This window comes from Taudactylus pleione, unplaced genomic scaffold, assembly GCF_031769625.1.
Source record: "Taudactylus pleione unplaced genomic scaffold, aTauple2 ptg000519l, whole genome shotgun sequence".
Taxonomy (NCBI): domain Eukaryota; kingdom Metazoa; phylum Chordata; class Amphibia; order Anura; family Myobatrachidae; genus Taudactylus; species Taudactylus pleione.
Genome location: NW_028284921.1, coordinates 3,360,916 through 3,384,071, shown reverse-complemented (window position 1 = coordinate 3,384,071; position 23,156 = coordinate 3,360,916).

Here is a 23,156-nt window from a genome sequence, read left to right as displayed (position 1 = left end):
GATTTATAACAAGGTCCTGTGTTAATTTCCTCCCTCTAGATTCGGGGATAGCAGAAAATTTTATGACTCTCGGATTTGTCAAAAAACTCCAAGTATCCTGTATTACCCTCGATTACATTATCATCCTATCTGCAGTCGATGGCAGCCCTATTGCCAATGGCATGGTTTCCAAATGGACTTGTCCTATGTTGGTTCGTATAGGAGCCCTTCGTTCAGAGCTCATCAGTTTTCTGATTATACCCAAGGCATCTCACGATGTGATTCTAGGATACCCCTGGCTATGCAAACACAATCCCAAAATCGATTGGAATTCCATGCAAGTCCATTCCTGGGGCGATGCTTGTTGAGAGTCTTGTCTTCCACTCATCAAACCTGTAAGGAAAATTCAGACATCAGAAAATCTACAACTTCCCATTCCATACAGGTCTTTTTCTGATGTTTTTTATGAAAGTAAGGCTAATATCCTATCTCCACACTGAGACTGGGACTGTCCAATCGATCTGATGTTGGATAAGATTCCTCCTCAAGGTCATACATACCCCTTGTCTTTGCCCAAAACCAAGGCTGTGTCAGAATATATCTAGGAGAACCTGAAAAAAGGCTTCATCAGACTATCCACTTCTCCTGCCGGAGCCGGGTTCTTTTTTGTGTCCAAGAAGGATGGGGGTCTCTGACCTTGTATTGTTTATCGGGGCCTAAACGATATCACTATAAAAAAGATACCCTTTGCCTCTCATTACAGAGCTATTTGATCGTGTCAAAGGAGCCACAGTCTTTTCTAAACTGGACTTATGAGTGGCTGATAATCTCATCAGAATTCACTCTGGTGATGAATGGAAGACCACCTTCAATACCTGAGATGGGCACTTTGAATATTTGGTGATGCCACATGGACTCTGTAATGCTCCTGCAGTCTTCCAAAATGTCATAAATGAGATATTCAGAGATTTACTTTATGTTTATGTAGTTGTGTATCTGGATGATATCTTAATTTTTTCTTCTGACCTCAAGGAACACCAATGTCATGTTAAAGAAGTCCTGACTCGACTGAGGAAAAATAATCTGTATTTCAAACTGGAAAATTGTGTCTTCGAAGTTCCTTCCATTCTTAGGGTACATTATCTCTGGCTCTGGATTGGAGATATATCCCAAAAAGGTTCAAGTGATTCTGGACTGGTCTCGTCCCAACTCTCTAAAGGTAGTACAAAGATTGCTCGGGTTCTCCAACTATTATAGGAAGTTCATCAGAGGATTATCATCTCTTGTGGCCTGTATCACTGCCTTAACCCATAAAGGGGCCATTCCCTCCTGGTGGCCTCCCAAGGCAGAGACAGCATTTCAAATGTTGAAGCAGGCCTTTATATCGGCTCCAGTCCTGAGACAACCAGACATGAACAGGTGGATGCTTCCTCTGAGGCAGTGGGGGCTGTTCTCTTGCTAAAATTCGAGGACAACAAGATTCACTCATGTGGGTACTTTTCTGAAAAATTCTCTCCGGCAGAGAGGAACTACATCATAGGAGGGCAGGAGTTGCTGGCGGTCAAGTTAACCTTGGAGTAGTGGCGTTACCTTCTCGAAGGGGCAAGTCCCCATTTATTGTATACACCAACCATTGTAACCTGCTGTTCCTAAAAAATATCCAGTGCATCAGTTCAAGGTTGGCACGCTGGGCCATATTCTTTTCACGTTTTAATTTTTCTCTGACCTATCATCCTGGATCTCTCATTCAGAAAACTGATGCTCTGTGATGCTCCTTCTCTTCAGATAGCAATATGGAAGTCCTCAGAGAAACCCTGGTCCTCGACTCAAGGGTCTTTGCAACCATTCGGGTACAACCTCCTCTTGGAAAAATCTTTGTGGCTCCGGAGTTATAGAAGCAACTATTGTCTTGGGCTCATTCATCCTGCTTTGCTGGCCAAACACAGGTATTTGTAAAACGTTATAGTTTCTGCAGCGCTCCTATTGGTGGCCTGCCATGAAAACAGAAGTAGCTGAGTTCACTGCCTCTTGCACTCAGTGTGCTCAACACAAATCATCTAGACAAGCCCCTGCTGGAGATCTGGTGTCTCTTCCTATTCCTACTCGTCCATGGACCCATCTGTGCCCATGACCGACTTGTAGGTGTCCAATGGCTACACCACCATCTGGGTGATGGTCGACCATTTCTCTAAGATGGTCCATTATGTTCCATTCAAAAAACTACCCTCCACTTCAGAATTGTCTCAGTTATTCATACATCACATATTTCGCCTGCACGGACTCCAAGCTGAAATTGTATCACACCGTGGATTACATTTTGTGGCCAAATTTTGGAGAGCTCTCTGTTCCACCCTACAAGTTAAATTAAATTTCTCTACAGCCTATCACCCTCGAAGTAATGGATCTACATAGAGGGTGAACCAGGATCTGAAGACCTTTCTAAGGATCTACATGTCATCCTCCCAAGATAATTGGTCTGACTCTCTTCCTTGGAAAGAGTTCGCGCATAATACTTCTTACCACTCCTCATCCAGTCAGTCACCATTCTATGTGGTTTATGGTCTCCATCCTAGAGTTCCTGAGTTCAAAGACCTGCCAATTTTTGATGTTCTTGCAGTTGATTCAACACTATGGAAATTTGCTCAGATCTAGACCCAAGTTCATGCTACTCTCCTCAAGACCTCTCAGCGATATAAAAAATGGGCAGATAGAAGATGTAGAACTGTTCCCAAGATGCAAATGGGGGATCAGGTCTGGCTTTCCACCCACAACCTATGCCTCAGGGTTCCGTCCAAGAATTTTGCACCCCGGTTCATTGATTCTTTCTCCATCATCGAGGTCATTAACCCTGTGATTTACCGACTAAAACTCCTTTCTTACTTCAAGATTCCTAATTCATTCCACATTTCCCTACTAAAACCTCTCATTCTCAATGAGTTCCTCAAAGTCCTACTATCACCTCCTAAAGTTCTCATTGAGAAAGGGGTAGAATTCAAAGTGAAAAAAGTCTTATACTCCCATTTCCGATATGGACATTTACAGTACCTGTTGGATTGGAAGGGTTATGGCCCAGAAGAACGATGCTGGATTAGAGCGGAGGATGTTCATGCTCCTAGCCTCATTCACAAGTTCCGTGCTTCTAATACAGACAAGTTTAGGAAGTTTCCAGAGGCCACCCATAAAGGAGGGGGTGCTGTCATGACTAGAGTTGTTGTACCTGGCGGTTCACGGTCTCTGCTTGTGTGGGTACTTTGGCGCGGTCCTACCGGTGGGGGTGCTGGTGTCTGGAGCTTGGCGCAAGGTGCGCCTGGTTGTTCCAAGGGTACAGGCCATCTGGTGACAGGTGAGACTAGCAGCACTGCCATACTGGGGACTGTTGGGCGCCACCATCTTGGTTTTGGGCATGTGACCTGAATGGGCCAAGCAGGTTGGAGGTTCTCTCAGCAGCCTATCATGCACTTTCCCATGGTACTTAAGGGTGTTCAGCACACCCTCTAGTTGCCAGTGCAATGTGTACAAGGCGCAGCTGTGTGAGAGTTCTCTGTGCTCCTTAGCTCAGTGTGATATTTGCAGTTCCAGCAGTGCTCCGTTTCCTGCTCTGTCTCCACCTCAGGTTGTTCCCGGATACCCGCATCTACCCTGCTATACCCCGTTACTCACCCCACGGTTGTGACTTCCCCAGCTCTCCATACTCAGAGCCCACTCCAGTACTTCAGATCTCTGTTCCTCAGTCTCACCTCCATTGGACTTTATTTCTCTGCCAGACACCTGTTTCCAGCTTCATTATTTGGACTTTGTTTTTCTGCCAGACATTTGTTTTCAGCCTCACATCATTTGGACTTATTTATTTTCTGCCAGTTTATATGCCTATTACCATTTCATGAGTTATAAATATACTCCTATTAAACCTGCTGCATTTTAATACTGCAAACCCATTCCAGTTTTTTCTCCTGCATCCACACCGGGTTCAACAAATAATCCAGGCCTGACAATAGTGTTATTACTAGTCACACAGTGGTGCTGCACTGTGACTCCGCAGGCCATACCCCACTGCGATATAAACAGTGTGACTCCGCATGTCCCCCTGTGCATTTTTTTGTTCGTGTACATATAAGCACTGTGACTGCATGAACAGTGTCAACTGAGCTGCAAATCAAAAAAAGTTTTTTTTTTCTTGTATTGTTTGTACTACTGTACATCTGTGTGCTGTCTCCCAGTTCGTCTTTTGTTCACGTACATATAAGCGCTGTGTCTCCATGTAGTATGAGCTGAGTGTGTTGCTGTTGTTGGGCAGTATTTTTATTTGTCTTATGCTAGGTACACACTAAACAATGTGTACCCAGCATGATCTCTCGTGCGGCGGGTCCCGGCATTGGCAAGTGCATACACACTTGGCAATGCTGGGAGCAACGGAGTGAAAGCGGGGGGCCCCCGCTGATGATATCGTCTATCGGACCTGCATGTAGGTCCGACGGGCGATGTTGCTGACGACGCATGGGACCATGTATCATCAGTGACATAGCGGGCACACATTGCCCGATGTGGATGAAATATCGTCCAGTGTGTACCCAGCTTTACTTTGTTTGTGTGTTCTAATAAATTCAGGCCATGACTGTTTATGCACCATAGAGGTGGTGACTGGTCCTCTATATGAGATGTAGTCGGCATCTCGGCGGTCGGGATGCCAGTGGTCAGAATACCAGTGCCGAAATCCAAACAGCATTCAGAATCCTGGCTCTAGAATCCCGACTGCTGAAATCCTGATTGTAGGTTTAGGGTTAGGTGTAGGGTTAGGGGTTAGGATTAGGCACTATGGGGAGGGTTAGGCTGCAGGTAAAGGGTTAGGCTGAGGGAGGGGAGTGTAATGCTGTGGGAAAGGTAGGTTAGGGGTTAGGGGGGTTAGGGTACTTACCTAATTCTGTCAGTTCTGACTATCGGGGTGCTGGAGACATGTAATACTTTGCATATGCACCATAGAGGTGGTGACTGATCCTCCATACCTGTACTTGAGACCTGTAATACTCTGTATATGCACCATAGACATTGACGAGAGACCTCAGCGCATGTAACAGCGAGGGAAATAGAGACATCTGCGAGCCCAAAGCACAGGTAAAGACAGAGAGACAGAGACCTCAGCAAGGTAATGAGAAAGAGAGAAAAAGACTGCGAAGAGAGTGATAACACCAAGGCATTGTGGGAAAAACAGCTAGTAATAATAAATCGCTTGTCTGTTGATGTGACATAAAAACATGTTCTTGTTGTTCAGAAAAGAAAATCAGCAAGTACATTAAATGAACTTATTGGTGTAGAACATAGCTCTATTTTCTGATGGAAAAGATTTGAGGAAATTAAGAAGAAATAAAACTAATGTAATAGGTACAGTAATTGTATCATGTCCAGGAAAACTTTCATTTTCTTCAGAGAGTAAAGAATAACTGGATTATTTGTAACATAATGAAATAAAATGAAAACATAACAATGGAAAAGAAAAATACTTTAAAGATTTTTTTTAATAGCAAAAATTTGCATAGCTAATAACCAGCATCAACTGAGTCTGATATGGAGAGGGATAGAGTTCCAGAGGTTGGGAGCAGCACAGGTAAAATCTTGGAGGCGAGAGTGGGAGGAGAGGTGGCAGTTGTCAAAGTGAAGTGGGCAGACGCAGACAATATATCATTACACAGTGGTAGTGGTGATTCAGAGGTGGTCACCGTTACAGTAGCAGCTGCCACTAGGATGACAGTATGATTATTTAGGATTACTATGATTAAATGCATGGATGACGTGATGATGGTAAGGTTTAATGAAATTAACAAACAGTAAATGAATACTAATTAAAATGATAGTAACAATAAGGAAAAATAGAAATTATTATTGCTATTATTATTATTATTATTATTAGTTTGTTTATTTAGAGGCACATTTGAAATTAGGTATTTTTATCTGGCTGTTAGATTAAATTTCTGTTGCTCTGTGTCACCATTTACACTTTGTGAAGGCAATGCCATTTTAGATATTTGATTTATCATTTTAACTGTTGATATATATTTTTGAGCCTGAAGCATATGGGACCTCATTCAGAGTTGGTCGAAGCGGCCGCACGGTCGTACGGAAAAAGGGGCCGCATATGCAAATGATTCCCTCGCAAGTTGCGTCCCTAAGTTCGGATCGGTAGCTGACCGACCAAGGGGAGGAAGCAGTCGGAAGACAAAAAAATACGTCCCCTTCTCGTACGCATTACACATCATCTCCGGGCATATAAGGATTAATCGAGACCATCGGGAACCATCGGAACTGGTCGTAGCGCTTAAGGTTGACCATACCCTCTCTTAAGCTCTACGATCATGTCAGTGTAAAAACCTCCCATGTCACATGTGCCATGACGCTACTTTGTTAATTATGCACTCCCATAATCCGTATGCACTCCCATAAAACGCCGTTCGCATAATGAGGCACGCCTGCGTTCGGATCTCCACTTCCGTTTTCAAGCACCTTCCCCTGTTACCACCCACAAACGCCTCCATCTGTCACTCAAACTACCGACCTGGCTGTGTTCAAGGAGAGAGAAATTTCTGATCGTAGCGGCTAGTTTGCGCACGTGCATTGCGAACTTTACGCATGCACAGTATAGCGAACATCGGTGGCGTACGGCCGCTTCGACAGACTCTGAATGAGGTCATTTGTCTTTCCAAATAGTATTACGTCACCAAGGAACAGTGTAGCCACATTGTAGCGACTGACAAAACTTTGTGATTTCAGTTGCAGTTCCACTATTCAATGAACAATTTATTTCTTACAAATCTGTAACATAATATTAGAGCTTGTGCATTTTTCTGGGATGCAGTCATTAGGTCGACAATGTTGGCACTCATAATGTCGACACCGCAATGTGGACAGTTACAGGGTAATGTCGACATACTGACAATGTAGACAACTGAAATCTCGACATGTTTAATGCTGACATTGTCAGAATGACGAAACAAGGGTTAGGCTGCGGACTGGCAGGGTTTTTATTATTCACTAGAGGGAGGGTTGGGCTTAGGCTATGTGGGGGGTGAGAAGTTAGAGTTATTCACTAGATGGAGGGTTAGGCTTAGGCTACATGGGGGGGTGGTTAGGGTTATTCACTAGAGGGAGAGTTAGTCTTAGGCGACGTGGGAGGTTGAAGGTTAGGGTTATTCACTAGAGGGAGGGTTAGGCTTAGGCTATGTGGGGGGTGGGAGGTTAGGGTTATTCACTAGAGGGGGGGTTAGCTTAGGCTATGTGGGGAGTGGGAGGTTAAGGTAAGTTACTAGAGGGAGGGTTAAGCTTAGGCTACGTGGGTGGTGGGAGGTTAGGGTTATTCACTAGAGTGAAGGTTAGGCTTAGGCTACGTGGGGGGTGGGAGGTTATGGTTAGGCACTAGAAAGAGGGTTAGGCTTAAGCTACATGGAGGGTGGGAGGTTATGGTTGGGCACTAGAGGGAGGGTTAAGCTTAGGCTACGTGGGTGGTGGGAGGTTAGGGTTATTCACTAGAGTGAAGGTTAGGCTTAGGCTACGTGGGGGGTGGGAGGTTATGGTTAGGCACTAGAAAGAGGGTTAGGCTTAAGCTACATGGAGGGTGGGAGGTTATGGTTGGGCACTAGAGAGAGGGTTAGGAGTCGGGATTAGGATTAGGGCCAAAGTACTCATCGGAATGGCAATCTGTTGGATGACTCAAAATAAAATTGCAGTCAAATGACTTCTGGGATCAGGAAAATGCAGCTAGAGCCGCTGCAGCCAATGGGAGCAGGTAGCAGTGGGCCACCTTGAACATTCTATTATGTCAACATTTCATCAGTGCCTACAGGTCGATTTTCAGTTCCATTCTATTTTGTGGTAATTTTTAGGTCGATTTGTGGTATTTTGACTATCAGAAATTTATTAAAGGCAAAACCACTCAAAATCCCCAGAAATTCGACTTCACACACAAATAGAATTTCAAATAAACCATCGGTACTTCCCCATAGCCATCAGTAGAAAAAGCTTATTTACTAACAGTTGATTTGAAAATAGACCAAACACAGACCAAAACTTTACCACAAATCACCATTTTTAATAGAACCATCAGAAACAGTCCTATTTGATTTTAAACCATGTTGAATTGTCTGAAAACTCAAAATGATGGGGGAAAAAACATGGGTGAGAAGCATGTGGGGCACTTTGGATGTATAAATCAGGCATTTGAAGAAATAAAAATTACTCTTTAAAAATCGTGGATAATCAAATTAGCACTGGGATGAAGTTGTTTGTGGGTGATACAGTGCATGGGACATGTTTTGGCCATAGGAATGCTTTTGTATAATTTTACAAAACACACACAATGGAGTGCTATCACAAATTAGGCATATTTAATACACTTAAGAAAAGGTAAAAAAAAATTATATAAATGAAATTAAAAGAGACAATACAATAAGAAATATAAAAAGAAAAAACCAAGAATAAAAAGGCAAAAATAAAGATACATATAATTAATACAATGAGAACTATAAATAGAATTTATAAAAAAAAAAAACCTTAGGCCCTGATTCATTAAAATGGAGCGTCCTCCTGGATGCTCGTATAGCTGTGGGTCACCACCCACAGCATATAAGAGCGTGCAAAAAGATGGTTGCGATGGTCTTGACCATCGCGACCATCGGACTTGCGAGGGAAAACCTGCGGTCGGGTTTCCCAGCCGCAAGGCCAGGAGTGATTTTGGCTCTATCAGAGCCAAAATCACTCCCACTGACATCACTAGTGATGTCAGTGGGGCCGGCTTCAGACGGTAGGCGTTCCCATGGAAACGCCTCCGTCTGGCTGGCACGCCCCCAGCACGCCCACCAAAGGGGGCGTGCTGTCAATCAACATCGACAGCACGCCCCCTTTGGTGCGAGACCCCGAGCGATGGAAAGCCCGTCGCTCGGCGGGTCTCGTGCATGCGCACGACGGTGCTCCCTCCGTCGTGCGCATGCGCAGTGGGGAACATCGACCCACTTGCGAGCGTACTGCCGCTCGCGAGTGGGTCTGAATGACGCCCTTAGTTAGAATAGACCTGTGGACCCTTTATATTATGTCTGTGCTAGTTGGAACAATGTTACCAGTTCGTATCAATTATGTTCTTAAATAGATACAATGTAGGGGAATTGTAACTCCTACAATCTCTCAGTCCCACTCCTGGATATCAGAGCAAAACGGATAGATTTAAATATATGTATTAGTCATTGTTGTTAAATGGATTTCAAAAAGGTTTTAGGGGCCCATTTATCAAAGTTAATTTGAGGTAAATTCTCAGAAAACAGGTTTACCTCAAATACAATGTATCCGTCGGATGTATGAAGGAGGGACCACAGCAGGTATCTCCGATACCTGCTGCGATCCCTCCATTGCCGCCGCCTCCCCCATAGGTTTCTATGGGGGATGCGATGCTGCGAAATGTATCAATATCGGGAATATTCGCATTCCCGATATTGGCTCCAGCAGCTAACGCCATCTGAAGATAGCGTTAGCCGCTGTAGTCTATAGGCAACCTACCACATTTCAGCCAGCGGAGGGATCTCCCACATCCCTCCGTTGGCAATGGGCGCCGCTCATGTGCAGTCCATGGGACTGCACATGCGCAACAGTCCCGCATGCACTCCGGCCACATCACAGGGATGGGCTCCTTTTGGACCCCGTCTCCCTGCATGTGCCGGTACATACATTCAGCCGCTATGATCGCATTTTGCAATACGATCATGGGCGGTACTGGATGCCCTGATCGCATTGCAAAATGTGATCATTAATAAATGGGCCCCTTAGTCGTTTTGCACATAGTCAAAACTTTTGAAGAAACAGCAAGTGCCGAGAAACGTGTCAAGCCTGCCCTACATCGTTTCATGCTTTCACAGCTGAGTCCTTGGTAGTATTAACATCCAGCACATTGCACACAATTTGTTGTTTGTGCATGCTGCACGCTGCAGAGATTCAGACTCCCCGTCTGATAATTCAGGAAGCACAAGTGGGTTAACAGCAGTTGGCAGTGAGTGCACTCGAGAAGGAACACCTCTGGACAGCCCTGCATACTTGGAGTATTAGAACTGGATTAAAAAGGTACTATATCGTTGAGGCATTAACAGTTAAGCCTCTTCCTAATACGAGTCAAAGTTCTCTTGATTTGTGTCCATGTTCCAATTTCATCCATAGGCACGGTTCAGAGGTTCCTTCTTCTTCAGTACCGGTACTGAAGAAGGAGGAACCTCCGAAACGCGTCTATGGATGAATGCATAAGAGACCTGCGACAGGAATACCCAGTCCAATCTTTTGACCCTGATAAACCTAACTGTGGTGGTGCCGAGCTCTGTGGCCCAGGACCCTTTATACTTTTTTAAGATAGCCCACCGCAGCTACAAAGAAGGGTGAGACATAAATAAGAACTTTTATATGGACTTGATTTTAATACCCTATGGTCTGTTTGCATATCTTTTATCATTTTCTGTTTTTAATGTGACTATTATTATTATTTTTTCGATTGTAATGAAAACTATTGGATTATCTGTTACCCATTATTCTTATCCCCATTACTGTAGGGGTTATTGTTGGGATATGAGATACTATAGATATATTTAACATCTACATTAAGATCAAGTGCCAGACACATGGTTTATCTTTATTTGATTTGTTTTCCATTGAAAGGGGGTGGTGTTATACCCTTTTTTTCTTTGTGAGGCAGCTGATATATATGCTTATTGCGCAATTTGGAGTATTTTTTTCGTTTCACTTTAATCTTGATATCCTGCTGGGCAATCCAGTTTTACCTGCATTGTGCTATCCTGTTATGCCACTATTTTATGGATTCCTGCATACCTGTCTGGAACCAAACCTGTACTTTACTACTTGTATCCTGAATTCTATTCCAAGGACTTTGCATACCCGCACCATGTATTTTTGTGGACTCTTGCTAACTGTTCCTGTTCAGCTGTATGTTGCAGACATTAAAGCTCTTGATTTTACTCTGAATGAGAAGTATTATTTGGCCATCTAGCTTCTCTAACACTCCAGTCTCCAAAGCTAGTCCAAGGGCCCCTGACCTGAATCCCAATCTTCCTAGTGCGAGAAAGTTGTCTCCCAGAAGTATACTATTAGTTCAAAGAAGGGATAAAGTTTCACACTGTACTTGACACAATTATGGAACACACTTAAATCACAATCCTTACACTCTGTAGTTGAATAACTGTTCTCCTAAATAGATTTTTCAAATCCACTAAAAATGTTCACAAGATATGTTGTAAGGATAACTATGTAAGATAATTAAATGAAACAAATATATGGGCAGGGAGTTCTATAAAGAAAAACCCACAATAAAGAAAAGTGAATATTCATTGATATCAACATCATACAGTAGGTAGATAGTTTGGCCAAATAAATCTTTTCTGGATTGAGCTCGAACATAAATAGTATGATCCCAGAAAATAACACACCTTGCCATTCTTGTTATTTCATAGACCTCTGCAAATGAGAATGATAGTACCATGCCTGTAACTGATACCTCTTGCTCAGAGGATGATGCTATAATAATAGAGTTCACCCAATGCTAGTGTACTGACAGTTCGCTCTGGCCACATGGACTCGGCAGGAGAACAACCCTAAAGGGGCTTATAATCTGGAAACTCAGGAAGTTTGCAGTACCTCCAAGAATCAGTCTGCTTTGTTTTCACACATCTGACCAAGAAAGGTTCAGTCCTCCTCATCCTACATCACAACTCTCTCTGCCCTCTCTCTTCCCACTCCTGATAAATTTGACGGTGACTCTAAATTATGCAGAGGCTTCCTCAATCAGTGTGGAACCCATTTTTAATTTCAACTTGATAACTTTCCTACCACCAGAGCTAAGATAGTTTACATTACATTATTGTCCACTGGTCAAGTTTTAGCTTGAGCATCACCTTTATTCTGTCTGACTACAATCCATCTTTTATCCATCTTTTGGAAAATCTTCTATGGACCGGATAGAATAACATCAACTACTGCAGACATCTTGCAGATATGCCAAGTTCCTGGCACTGTAGGCCAGTATGTTATCCAGTTCCAAACCTTGTTCTCTGAATTAAGATGGAGCAATGAGGAGGTACATGCTCTGGGCAGGAATGGTGTAAGATACAAATCTTAGTGTATCCTGACCGACTACCACCTTTCCTATCATGCCAGAACACCTTCTGACACCGTGGGGTGGTTTGCAGCTTTCAGGCACTGTATACCTGCCTTTGCAGAGCTCATGTGTCCCGGACCCTCTGAACACTGGGAACACTAAAAAACAGGGGTGGGATGGACATTCCACTCTACTATTTACTAGGGGTGAGCGGGTTCGGATTTCTGAAATCCGAACCCCCCCGAGCCCCCCCGATCCGAGGCCGATCCGAGTCAGGCTCGACTTTTCCCGCCTGACTCGGATCTGAAATCGAGGCAAAACGTCATCATCCTGCCTTCCGAGTCTCGCAGGTTTTGGATCCTATATAAGGTACCCGCGTCGGCGCCATTTTCTCACTCGGCTGTGGACAGTGAAGAGGGAGGGTGGGAGTTAGGGCTGGCTGGGCTGTGTAGTGTAGTGTAGTGTAGTGCAGAGTAGTGTTGTGCTGTGCTGTGCTGTGCTGCGCTGTGCTGCGCTGTGCTGCTGTTGTCCACTACTTCAAAGTCCATAGGGGCTGGCTGGACTGGGTTGTGCAGTCAGTTCTCCATAGGGGCTGTGTCCACTCCAAAGTCCTGTGCAGTGTCCCAGTCCTAAAGGGGTGCTGTAGTGTTATCCAGGGGGTGCTCTGTAAATCAGGGGTGCTCCCCCCAAGTGCTAAAAAAATAATATTTTTTGTGTGTTTGTGAATTGTGTGCGCAGTAGCCGCACGTGCATCAACAAAGTAGTGCCAAGCGTGCGCCTGTGTCATAAGTAAAGGGCCGGCTGGCTTGACCGTTAAAGGGTGCTGTAACCCCCAAAGTACACTCCAAACCAAAAAAAAAATATTTTCTGTGTTTGTGAATTGTGTGCGCAGTAGCTGCACGTGCATCAACAAAGTAGTGCCAAGCGTGCGCCTGTGTCATAAGTAAAGGGCCGGCTGGCTTGACCGTTAAAGGGTGCTGTAACCCCCAAAGTACACTCCAAACCAAAAAAAATATATTTTCTGTGTTTGTGAATTGTGTGCGCAGTAGCCGCACGTGCATCAACAAAGTAGTGCCAAGTGTGCGCCTGTGTCATAAGTAAAGGGCCAGCTGACTTGACCGTTAAGGGTGCTGTAACCCCCGAAAGTACACTCCAGTCCAAACCAAAAAAAAAATTATTTTCTGTGTTTGTGAATTGTGTGCGCAGTAGCCGCACGTGCATCAACAAAGTAGTGCCAAGCGTGCGCCTGTGTCATAAGTAAAGGGCCGGCTGGCTTGACTGTTAAAGGGTGCTGTAACCCCCAAAGTACACTCCAGTCCAAACCAAAAAAAAAAATTATTTTCTGTGTTTGTGAATTGTGTGCGCAGTAGCCGCACGTGCATCAACAAAGTAGTGCCAAGCGTGCGCCTGTGTCATATGTAAAGGGCTGGCTGGCTTGACCGTTAAGGGTGCTGTAACCCCCGAAAGTACACTCCAGTCCAAACCAAAAAAAAAATTATTTTCTGTGTTTGTGAATTGTGTGCGCAGTAGCCGCACGTGCATCAACAAAGTAGTGCCAAGCGTGCGACTGTGTCATAAGTAAAGGGCCGGCTGGCTTGACCGTTAAAGGGTGCTGTAATCCCCGAAAGTACACTCCAGTCCAAACCAAAAAAAAATTATTTTCTGTGTTTGTGAATTGTGTGCGCAGTAGCCGCACGTGCATCAACAAAGTAGTGCCAAGCGCGCGCCTGTGTCATAAGTAAAGGGCCGGCTGGCTTGACCGTTAAGGGTGCTGTAACCCCCGAAAGTACACTCCAGTCCAAACCAAAAAAAAATTATTTTCTGTGTTTGTGAATTGTGTGCGCAGTAGTCGCACGTGCATCAACAAAGTAGTGCCAAGCGTGCGCCTGTGTCATAAGTAAAGGGCCGGCTGGCTTGACCGTTAAAGGGTGCTGTAACCCCCAAAGTACACTCCAGTCCAAACCAAAAAAAAAATTATTTTCTGTGTTTGTGAATTGTGTGCGCAGTAGCCGCACGTGCATCAACAAAGTAGTGCCAAGTGTGCGCCTGTGTCATAAGTAAAGGGCCAGCTGACTTGACCGTTAAGGGTGCTGTAACCCCCGAAAGTACACTCCAGTCCAAACCAAAAAAAAAATAATTTTCTGTGTTTGTGAATTGTGTGCGCAGTAGCCGCACGTGCATCAACAAAGTAGTGCCAAGCGTGCGCCTGTGTCATAAGTAAAGGGCCGGCTGGCTTGACTGTTAAAGGGTGCTGTAACCCCCAAAGTACACTCCAGTCCAAACCAAAAAAAAAAATTATTTTCTGTGTTTGTGAATTGTGTGCGCAGTAGCCGCACGTGCATCAACAAAGTAGTGCCAAGCGTGCGCCTGTGTCATATGTAAAGGGCTGGCTGGCTTGACCGTTAAGGGTGCTGTAACCCCCGAAAGTACACTCCAGTCCAAACCAAAAAAAAAATTATTTTCTGTGTTTGTGAATTGTGTGCGCAGTAGCCGCACGTGCATCAACAAAGTAGTGCCAAGCGTGCGACTGTGTCATAAGTAAAGGGCCGGCTGGCTTGACCGTTAAAGGGTGCTGTAATCCCCGAAAGTACACTCCAGTCCAAACCAAAAAAAAATTTCTTTTCTGTGTTTGTGAATTGTGTGCGCAGTAGCCGCACGTGCATCAACAAAGTAGTGCCAAGCGTGCGCCTGTGTCATAAGTAAAGGGCCGGCTGGCTTGACCGTTAAAGGGTTCTGTAACCCCCAAAGTACACTCCAAAACAAAAAAATATATATTTTCTGTGTTTGTGACTTGTGTGCACTGTGGCTGCACGTGCATCAACAAAGGAGCAGCGCCCAGCGTGCGCCTGTGTCCCATAAGTAAAGAGCCAGCTGGCTCATTTCTTAAAGGGTGGTGTAACCCACAAAGTGCACTACTCTCCAGCAAAAATAAAAAAATATTTTCTGTGTTTGTGTGCGCTTTAGCCGCACGTATATATCAATATAACATAAATGGAGGACCAAACTTTCTCTGATAAAAATAAAATAGGGAAAGATCAAGAACCACTTCCTCCTAGTGCTGTTGCTGCTGCTGGGAATTGTTCATCATCCCAGAGAGGAAGTAGGAACATCACTACTTTTACTAAACAATTGACCCTCCAACAGTCCCTAGCGATGAGGATGAAGTATGACAGCAGTCATCCTGAAGCAAAACGTATATCTGAGGCCTTGACTGCTATGTTGGTGTTAGACGTGCGTCCGGTATCCGCCATTAGTGCAGTGGGATTTAGACAATTGATGGAGGTAGTGTGTCCCTGGTTCCAAATCCCGTCTAGATTCCACCTGCATCCTCAAAGCAGCAGCGACAAGCGTGCGTCTGTCTGTTAAAGGGTGGTGACACCCTCAAAGTGTGCTACACAAACAATAAAAATATTGTTCTTTTTTTTCTGTCTTTGTGAAATGTGTGGGCTGTAGCCGCACCTGCATCCTTAAAGCAGCAGCAACAAGCGTGCGTCTGTCTGTTAAAGGGTGGTGACACCCTCAAAGTGTGCTACACAAGCAATAAAAATATTGTTCTTTTTTTTTCGGTCTTTGTGAAATGTGTGGGCTGTAGCCGCACCTGCATCCTTAAAGCAGCAGCGACAAGCGTGCGTCTGTCTGTTAAAGGATTACATCGGTGACAGCATCCAAGTAGGCATGTCAGACAGTCCGTACCTGTACTGGCAGGAAAAAGAAGCAATTTGGAGGTCCCTGTACATACTGGCTCTATTTTACCTGAGTTGCCCCCCTCCAGTGTGTACTCCGAAAGAGTGTTTAGTGCAGCCGGGAACCTTGTCAGCGAAAGGCATAGGAGGTTGCTTCCACAAAATGTGGAGAAGATGATGTTCATAAAATGAATTATCAACTCTTCCAGGGAGACCAGCCTCCAGAACGTACAGAGGGACCTGTGGTTGTGGATTCCAGCGGGGACGAATTAATACTCTGTGAGGATGAGGATGTACACAACACTGAAGAGGGTGAGGAATCGGTGGATGAGGAGGATGAGGACGACATCTTGCCTCCGTAGAGCCAGTTTGTGCAGGGACAGATTAATTGCCAGCTTGTTTTGTGGGGGCCCAAACGAACCAATCATTTCAGCCACAGTCGTGTGGCAGACCCTGGCGCTGAAATGTTTGGTTTGTTAAAGTGTGCATGTCCTGTTTATACAACATAAGGGTGGGTGGGAGGGCCCAAGGACAATTCCATCTTGCACCTCTTTTTTTTCTTTGCATTATGTATAGTTTGGGGCCTAGTTTTTTAAACTGCCATCCTGTCTGCCTCTGCAGTATCACTCCTAGATGGGTCACGTGTTTGTGCTGCCCACTCGTGTCGCTTAGCATAGTCATCCAACTACCTCGGTGCAACCTTTTGGACTAAAAACAATATTGTGAGGTGTTCAGAATAGACTGGAAATGAGTGGAAATTAAGGTTATTGAGGTTAATAATAGCATAGGAGCAGAAAAACCCACAAATTCTGTGATTTTAGCTGTTTTTATGCTTTTTTTCAAAAAAATACAGATCCAAAACACAAAACCCAGAACCCAAAACACAGAAGGGTGGTTTTGGCAAAACCAATCCAGATCCAAAACACGAAGAAAGATCCAGATCCAAAACACAAAAAGTGGCCGGTGCACACCCCTACTATTTACTCTAACTCAAGAGGGATTTCAGTTTCAATACATACATCCATGTGTTTTGTATGTCATCAAGTGCAGGATCAGTTTGTTTTTCTTATAGGTACTATTCATGATATCCCTTTTGTTTTATAAGTTATGTATATTCCTCCTCCTTGCAGTTCAGCTATTCTCTCCAAGGCTTGTGATTTTCATCTGAATTTTCTGAATGTTTCTATTATTTGTGTTGGATATTTTAATATTGTGTTGGATGAATCCCTGGATAGATGGCGAGTGGGCCCTCAGCCCTTGGGTCTGATAGATATGTGGTAACAGAGATTCCCAGGGCCATTGTCATTCATGTTTTTTATAGAAAGTACATGCAATTGTGCGCACCCTCCGGGGGGTAAAAAGCTATAAGTAGAAATAGAGATTATCTGTTCTCAATTAATAATTATACTTCTCCTTAAATATTCTCCACCTCTATTGAAATTATTCCCTCAGGGCGATGATCTACAGCATATTTTTCTCCATATGGGTATATGAACAAAGAAATAATATCATATATATTAGGGGTGAGCGGGTTTGGAATTCTGAAATCCGAACCCCCCCGAGCCCCCCCCGATCCGAGTCCGATCCGAGTCAGGCTCGACTTTTCCCGCCTGACTCGGATCTGAAATCGAGGCAAAATGTCATCATCCCACCTTCCGAGTCTCGCGGGTTTTGGATCCTATATAAGGTACCCGCGTCGGCGCCATTTTCTCACTCGGCTGTGGATAGTGAAGAGGGAGGGTGGGAGTTAGGGCTGTGTAGTGTAGTGTAGTGTAGTGCTGCTGTTGTCCACTACTTCAAAGTCCATAGGGGCTGGCTGTGTTGTGCTGTGCTGCTGTTGTTAATAGGGGCTGTGTCCACTCCAAAGTCCTGTGCAGTGTCCCAGTCCTAAAGGGGTGCTGTAGTGTTGTCCAGGGGGTGCTCTGTCCATCAGGGGTGCTCCCCCCAAGTGCTAAAAAAATAATATATTTTCTGTGTTTGTGAATTGTGTGCGCAGTAGCCGCACGTGCATCAACAAAGTAGTGCCAAGCGTGCGCCTGTGTCATAAGTAAAGGGCCGGCTGGCTTGACCGTTAAAGGGTGCTGTAACCCCCGAAAGTACACTCCAGTCCAAACCAAAAAAAAATAATTTTCTGTGTTTGTGAATTGTGTGCGCAGTAGCCGCACGTGCATCAACAAAGTAGTGCCAAGCGTGCGCCTGTGTCATAAGTAAAGGGCCGGCTGGCTTGACCATTAAAGGGTGCTGTAACCCCCGAAAGTACACTCCAGTCCAAACCAAAAAAAAATTATTTTCTGTGTTTGTGAATTGTGTGCGCAGTAGCCGCACGTGCATCAACAAAGTAGTGCCAAGCGCGCGCCTGTGTCATAAGTAAAAGGGCCGGCTGGCTTGACCGTTAAGGGTGCTGTAACCCCCGAAAGTACACTCCAGTCCAAACCAAAAAAAAAATATTTTCTGTGTTTGTGAATTGTGTGCGCAGTAGCCGCACTTGCATCAACAAAGTAGTGCCAAGCGTGCGCCTGTGTCATAAGTAAAGGGCCGGCTGGCTTGACCGTTAAGGGTGCTGTAACCCCCGAAAGTACACTCCAGTCCAAACAAAAAAAAATTATTTTCTGTGTTTGTGAATTGTGTGCGCAGTAGCCGCACGTGCATCAACAAAGTAGTGCCAAGCGTGCGCCTGTGTCATAAGTAAAGGGCCGGCTGGCTTGACCATTAAAGGGGGCTGTAACCCCCGAAAGTACACTCCAGTCCAAACCAAAAAAAAATTATTTTCTGTGTTTGTGAATTGTGTGCGCAGTAGCCGCACGTGCATCAACAAAGTAGTGCCAAGCGCGCGCCTGTGTCATAAGTAAAGGGCCGGCTGGCTTGACCGTTAAGGGTGCTGTAACCCCCGAAAGTACACTCCAGTCCAAACCAAAAAAAAAATATTTTCTGTGTTTGTGAATTGTGTGCGCAGTAGCCGCACGTGCATCAACAAAGTAGTGCCAAGCGTGCGCCTGTGTCATAAGTAAAGGGCCGGCTGGCTTGACCGTTAAGGGTGCTGTAACCCCCGAAAGTACACTCCAGTCCAAACAAAAAAAAATTATTTTCTGTGTTTGTGAATTGTGTGCGCAGTAGCCGCACGTGCATCAACAAAGTAGTGCCAAGCGTGCGCCTGTGTCATAAGTAAAGGGCCGGCTGGCTTGACCATTAAAGGGTGCTGTAACCCCCAAAGTACACTCCAGTCCAAACCAAAAAAAAAAATTATTTTCTGTGTTTGTGAATTGTGTGCGCAGTAGCCGCACGTGCATCAACAAAGTAGTGCCAAGCGTGCGCCTGTGTCATAAGTAATGGGCCAGCTGGCTTGACCGTTAAAGGGTGCTGTAACCCCCGAAAGTACACTCCATTCCAAACCAAAAAAAAAATTATTTTCTGTGTTTGTGAATTGTGTGCGCAGTAGCCGCACGTGCATCAACAAAGTAGTGCCAAGCGTGCGCCTGTGTCATAAGTAAAGGGCCGGCTGGCTTGACCGTTAAGGGTGCTGTAACCCCCGAAAGTACACTCCAGTCCAAACCAAAAAAAAATTTTTTTTCTGTGTTTGTGAATTGTGTGCGCAGTAGCCGCACGTGCATCAACAAAGTAGTGCCAAGCGTGCGCCTGTGTCATAAGTAAAGGGCCAGCTGACTTGATCGTTAAAGGTCCAGTAACCCCCGAAAGTACACTCCAGTCCAAACCAAAAAAAAAATTATTTTCTGTGTTTGTGAATTGTGTGCGCAGTAGCCGCACGTGCATCAACAAAGTAGTGCCAAGCGTGCGCCTGTGTCATAAGTAAAGGGCCGGCTGGCTTGACCATTAAAGGGTGCTGTAACCCCCAAAGTACACTCCAGTCCAAACCAAAAAAAAAATTATTTTCTGTGTTTGTGAATTGTGTGCGCAGTAGCCGCACGTGCATCAACAAAGTAGTGCCAAGCGTGCGCCTGTGTCATAAGTAAAGGGCCAGCTGGCTTGACCGTTAAAGGGTGCTGTAACCCCCGAAAGTACACTCCATTCCAAACCAAAAAAAAAATAATTTTCTGTGTTTGTGAATTGTGTGCGCAGTAGCCGCACGTGCATCAACAAAGTAGTGCCAAGCGTGCGCCTGTGTCATAAGTAAAGGGCCGGCTGACTTGATCGTTAAAGGTCCTGTAACCCCCGAAAGTACACTCCAGTCCAAACCAAAAAAAAAATTATTTTCTGTGTTTGTGAATTGTGTGCGCAGTAGCCGCACGTGCATCAACAAAGTAGTGCCAAGCGTGCGCCTGTGTCATAAGTAAAGGGCTGGCTGGCTTGACCGTTAAAGGGTGCTGTAAACCCCTAAGTACACTCCATTCCAAACCAAAAAAAAAAATTATTTTCTGTGTTTGTGAATTGTGTGCGCAGTAGCCGCACGTGCATCAACAAAGTAGTGCCAAGCGTGCGCCTGTGTCATAAGTAAAGGACCGGCTGGCTTGACCGTTAAGGGTGCTGTAACCCCCGAAAGTACACTCCAGTCCAAACCAAAAATAAATTATTTTCTGTGTTTGTGAATTGTGTGCGCAGTAGCCGTACGTGCATCAACAAAGTAGTGCCAAGCGTGCGCCTGTGTCATAAGTAAAGGGCCGGCTGGCTTGACCGTTAAGGGTACTGTAACCCCCGAAAGTACACTCCAGTCCAAACCAAAAAAAAAATTATTTTCTGTGTTTGTGAATTGTGTGCGCAGTAGCCGCACGTGCATCAACAAAGTAGTGCCAAGCGTGCGCCTGTGTCATAAGTAAAGGGCCGGCTGGCTTGACCGGTAAAGGGTTCTGTAACCCCCAAAGTACACTCCAAAACAAAAAAATATATATTTTCTTTGTTTGTGACTTGTGTGCACTGTGGCTGCACGTGCATCAACAAAGGAGCAGCGCCAAGCGTGCGCCTGTGTCCCATAAGTAAAGAGCCAGCTGGCTCATTTCTTAAAGGGTGTTGTAACCCACAAAGTGCACTACTCTCCAGCAAAAATAAAAAAATATTTTCTGTGTTTGTGTGCGCTTTAGCCGCGCGTATATATCAATATAACATAAATGGAGGACCAAACTTTCTCCGATAAAAATAAAATAGGGAAAGATCAAGAACCACTTCCTCCTAGTGCTGTTGCTGCTGCTGGGAATTGTTCATCATCCCAGAGAGGAAGTAGGAACATCACTACTTTTACTAAACAATTGACCCTCCAACAGTCCCTAGCGATGAGGATGAAGTACGACAGCAGTCATCCTGAAGCAAAACGTATAACTGAGGCCTTGACTGCTATGTTGGTGTTAGACGTGCGTCCGGTATCCGCCATTAGTGCAGTGGGATTTAGACAATTGAAGGAGGTAGTGTGTCCCTGGTTCCAAATCCCGTCTAGATTCCACCTGCATCCTCAAAGCAGCAGCGACAAGCGTGCATCTGTCTGTTAAAGGGTGGTGACACCCTCAAAGTATGCTACACAAACAATAAAAATATTGTTCTTTTTTTTCTGTCTTTGTGAAATGTGTGGGCTGTAGCCGCACCTGCATCCTTAAAGCAGCTGCGACAAGCGTGCGTCTGTCTGTTAAAGGGTGGTGACACCCTCAAAGTGTGCTACACAAGCAATAAAAATATTGTTCTTTTTTTTCGGTCTTTGTGAAATGTGTGGGCTGTAGCCGCACCTGCATCAATAAAGCAGCAGCGACAAGCGTGTGTCTGTCTGTTAAAGGGTGGTGTAACTCTCAAAGTGCTCCAAAAAATAAAAAACTATTTTTTTAATGTGTTTGTGACTTGTGTGCGATGTAGCCGCACTTGCTTCCTCAAAGCAGCAGCGACAAGCGTGCGTCTGTCTGTTAAAGGGTGGTGACACCCTCAAAGTGTGCTACACAAACAATAAAAATATTCTTTTTTCTGTCTTTGTGAATTGTGTGGGCTGTAGCCGCACCTGCATCCTTAAAGCAGCAGTGACAAGCGTGCGTCTGTCTGTTAAAGGGTGGTGACACCCTCAAAGTGTGCTACACAAACAATTCAAATATTGTTCTTTTTTTTCGGTCTTTGTGAAATGTGTGGGCTGTAGCCGCACCTGCATCCTTAAAGCAGCAGCGACAAGCGTGCGTCTGTCTGTTAAAGGGTGGTGTAACTCTCAAAGTGCTCCAAAAAATAAAAAACTATTTTTTTAATGTGTTTGTGACTTGTGTGCGATGTAGCCGCACTTGCATCCTCAAAGCAGCAGCGACAAGCGTGCGTCTGTCTGTTAAAGGGTGGTGACACCCTCAAAGTGTGCTACACAAACAATAAAAATATTCTTCTTTTTTCTGTCTTTGTGAATTGTGTGGGCTGTAGCCGCACCTGCATCCTTAAAGCAGCAGCGACAAGCGTGCGTCTGTCTGTTAAAGGGTGGTGACACCCTCAAAGTGTGCTACACAAACAATTAAAATATTGTTCTTTTTTTTTCGGTCTTTGTGAAATGTGTGGGCTGTAGCCGCACCTACATGCTTAAAGCAGCAGCGACAAGCGTGCGTCTGTCTGTTAAAGGGTGGTGACACCCTCAAAGTGTGCTACACAAACAATAAAAATATTCTTCTTCTCTTTTCTGTCTTTGTGAATTGTGTGGGCTGTAGCCGCACCTGCATCCTTAAAGCAGCAGCGACAAGCGTGCGTCTGTCTGTTAAAGGGTGGTGTAACTCTCAAAGTGCTCCAAAAAATAAAAAACTATTTTTTTAATGTGTTTGTGACTTGTGTGCGATGTAGCCGCACTTGCATCCTCAAAGCAGCAGCGACAAGCGTGCGTCTGTCTGTTAAAGGGTGGTGACACCCTCAAAGTGTGCTACACAAACAATAAAAATATTCTTCTTTTTTCTGTCTTTGTGAATTGTGTGGGCTGTAGCCGCACCTGCATCCTTAAAGCAGCAGCGACAAGCGTGCGTCTGTCTGTTAAAGGGTGGTGACACCCTCAAAGTGTGCTACACAAACAATAAAATATTGTTCTTTTTTTTTCGGTCTTTGTGAAATGTGTGGGCTGTAGCCGCACCTACATGCTTAAAGGAGCAGCGACAAGCGTGCGTCAGTCTGTTAAAGGGTGGTGACACCCTCAAAGTGTGCTACACAAACAATAAAAATATTCTTCTTCTCTTTTCTGTCTTTGTGAATTGTGTGGGTTGTAGCCGCACTTGCATCCTCAAAGCAGCAGCGACAAGCGTGCGTCTGTCTGTTAAAGGGTGGTGTAACCCTCAAAGTGCGCTCCACAAACAATAAAAATATTCTTTTCTTTTTTCTGTCTTTGTGAATTGTGTGGGCTGTAGCCGCACTTGCATCCTCAAAGCAGCAGCGACAAGCATGCGTCTGTCTGTTAAAGGATTACATCGGTGACAGCATCCAAGTAGGCATGT